This window comes from Cyrtonyx montezumae, unplaced genomic scaffold, assembly GCF_038088225.1.
Source record: "Cyrtonyx montezumae isolate F1298 unplaced genomic scaffold, pur_monq_1.0 scaffold_67, whole genome shotgun sequence".
Lineage (NCBI taxonomy): Eukaryota > Metazoa > Chordata > Aves > Galliformes > Odontophoridae > Cyrtonyx > Cyrtonyx montezumae.
In genome coordinates, this window is record NW_027072075.1 from 623,549 (window position 1) to 627,030 (window position 3,482).

Here is a 3,482-nt window from a genome sequence, read left to right on the forward strand (position 1 = left end):
CTGAAAGGGACAATCTCCCAATCCAGAAAGAGAGTCATTTAGCTGACAATCAGACTCTCCAGTCCAATCTAGACTCCCTCCAGACCAAGTGAGTTGCCCTCCAGTCTCAACAAGAAGCTCTCCAATCCAACATGGACATCCTCCAACCTGAAAGAGACGCCCTCCAGTCCAAGCGAGACATCCTCCTGTCTGAACGGTACTCCTTCAGAACTGAGCCAGGTATGTGCCAGCCACAATAGCCCCTGCCCCCCAGCCAGGGGAGAGAAACGCGCTTCTCGGTGGCGAGAAATCACAGCACGTGTTTTAAAAATGCCGGCCACGTCTACCCGGCTACATCCGTCTCGCACTTCCCTAACGGTGGCTGGGAGAGCTCGCTGCCCATTGCGTCTCGAAAAGCCGGCCGGGTCTACACAACAGCTGTCTCGCGCGTCTCGAACGGTGGCGTCCGTTGCTCGATGCCGGTGCCGCTAGGGCCACGTCTTCGGCCACATCTACCCGGTTTCGACGGAGCTGAGCGTGCTAAGCTGAGGCGCCTTGAGGGCGCCCCAGGGTCGTCGTGCAATGTTCGGCCACGTCTACCCTACTCCGACGGAGCTGAGCGATCCGAGGAGGCGTCTCATTTCTCTAAAGATACAGAGATAAGAACAGAGGCTGCGTGAGAGTCAGCACTGACCCAGAATTCATATGGGCTTCAGGAGATAGAGAGCAGCGTGATGACTCAGTAGAAGCAGACAGAATCCAAACGCATGTTTAGGAACATAATAACCAATAATATTAATTGTGCACTCACACATATATATCAACAGAAAAAAAAGTATCCATTAATAGAAATAAATAAGCATTTTAAAGGTGAAAATGCATAATATGAGCCTGCTACAGGAACAACAGTGAGTCAGTTGTAGGGAAAGATGAGAAGTTAATCCCTGCTGAAATGTCTCCTTGCCATCATTTTCCCCACTGCATCCTTGAGTTCCTGGTTCCTCATGCTGTAGATGAGGGGGTTCAGTGTTGGAGGCGCTACTGAGTACAAAAATGACACCACCAGGTTCAGGGATGGGGAGAACAGGGAAGTGGGATTCAGGTAGGCAAAGAAGTCCGTGCCCACAAACAGGGAAACCACGGCCAGGTGAGGGAGGCACATGGAGAAGGCTTTTTGCCGGCCTTGCTCAGAGGGCATCCTCAGCACGGCCCTGAAAATGTGCACGTAGGACAGCACTATGAATACAAAGCACCCAAATACGGCAAGAACACTTACCACAGTAAATCCAGTTTCCCTGAGGTAGTCTGATTGCGAGCATGAGAGCTTGAGGATCTGTGGGATTTCACACACACAAAAAAAAATGGTCCAGAACATTGCCCAGGCAAAGTGGAATAGAAAATGTATTGGCAGTGTGCAGCTGGGAAAAGAAAAAAACAGTGCCTCAGGCAACTTCAGCCATGGTGGCACAAGCTCTTCTGCCCAGGAGGGTCCCGTAGTGCAGGGGCTTGTAGATGGCAACAAAGCAGTCATAGGCCATGACTGTGAGAAGGGAATACTCTGCTGAAAACAAAAACAAAAAGAAAAATACCTGTGCAGCACATCCTGCGTAGGAGATGGCCCCGGTGTCCCAGAGGGCATTGGCCATGGCTTTGGGCAGAGAGGTGGAGATGCAGCCCAGGTCGAGGAGGACGAGGTTGAGGAGGTAGAAGTCCATGGGGGTGTGTAGGCGCTGGTCGCAGGCTACGGCTGTGCTGATGAGGCCGTTGCCCAGGACGGCAGCCAGGTAGATGTGCAATTAGTTTTGCTTTACTGACTTACTTACTTGAATTACAGTGTTAAATGCCGTGAGTAATGCTGCTCCAGTGAGCTCACAGCCTGCTCACATCCCACACAAGTGCACCCAGTACACCAAGTGAGGCCACAGCAGTGCAGAGCAGAGCAGGGCAACTGCTTCCCTTACCTGTCTAGCACTGCTGTCCTCATTGCTCCTCAAAGGAAGGTTGGCCTTCCTGGCTGAGTGGGCAAACTGCTGATTCACGTACAATTTGCTGTTGATCAAGACTCCCAAATCCCTGTCAGCAGAACCACTCTCCAGTGTCCGATTCCCTACTCTGTGAGTACAGCCAGGGTTGCCCCTATGCAGCTGCAGAATCAGGCACTTGTTCTTGTTTCACTTCAAGTGGTTGGTGACTGGCCAGTTCTCTAAGTCATCCACATCTCTCTGCAAGGCCTATGCACCTTCAGTGGAGTCAACAGCTCCACCCGATCCAAAATCATCAGAAAATTTCCTGAAAACCTCTTCTAGTTCTTCATGTAAACCAGTGATGAAAACATCAAAGAGAAGTGGCCCTAAAACACAGCCCTGCGAATCCCTGTTAGTGACCACTTGCCAAGCTGATGGAACCCCATTTACAATAACCCACTGGGTTATTTTACTGACCCTTCAGCCAAACGCTCACGTATCACAGTGCATTTCCATCTCTCCATATGCCAGACCATTTTTCCAGAAGGATAATGTGAGAAACAAATGCTCTACTGAAATCCTAACATATAACATCAACTGGCTTCCCTTGATCAACTACATGGGTGACCATGTCACCAAAGGACATGAAGTTAAACAGGATCTTCCCCTCATGAACCAGAGTTGGCTGTGACCAAAAACAGCTGTTTTTCAGTAACTCCCTACATCACTTTAACCATAATTTTACCTGGCACTGTAGTGACACTGACAGGTCTTAATTGCTGAGGTCTTCTTTCTTGCTCTTCTTTAAAACTGGAACAACCTTTTTTGCCACCTTCCTGTCAACTGGGAACAGACATCTCCTTAGGCTTCTTCTGATGCCTTTAAAATGAGAGCCCAGAGCAAACTCAAGTGTCATCACAGAAAGAATGGAGATGCATCATAGCTTTGTAATACCTTCAACTGCACAGTATGCCGCAGATGGAACAGAGAGGAAGATCCGGCTCTTCTTTTGTGAGCTCATCCATTTGGTCAGCAGAATAACACTACATGCTCCATGGGGATAGGTGCAAAAGGCACAGGGTTCTGGTGGCGTTTAGGATGGCCAAGCATACCTCCTTCTGGCTCCAACTGATGCTCAGGAAGGAGGTGTCTATCTCAGAGATTTTCCACCACAGTTGGCAAGCACTAGCACACAGCACCCCAGCACCCCATGCACCTTCATCATCACTCAGTAGAGTGTGAGCGACTGAGTTACTGTTGAATAAAGACCAAGGATTGGATGTGGGGCTCACAAGCAGACACCTCATTGTACTCATCTGAACTCAACTAAGAGGATTCCTGAGTGCCAGAGTCCAGTGGGGAACTTAATCCAATTTCTACCCCAGGGTTTCCATCAGTGGATGAGGTGCCTAACCCTAGAGTTAGGATGAGAGTATCTGATAGTAATAGGACAAATTTCTGTAAGCACCATCCAAACTTGGAGAGATTCAAGGATGGGATCCTTGGGAACCTGATCTAATGGTTTACAAATCTGCCTGT

The 3,482-nt window shown here is 49.3% G+C and overlaps 1 pseudogene; it reads right to left on the reverse strand.

Moving 5' to 3' along the window:
* Positions 1-916: 916 nt before the first annotated feature.
* On the reverse strand, positions 917-1,694 carry LOC136057469 (olfactory receptor 14A16-like; annotated as a pseudogene).
* Between the last annotated feature and the right edge of the window lie 1,788 nt (positions 1,695-3,482).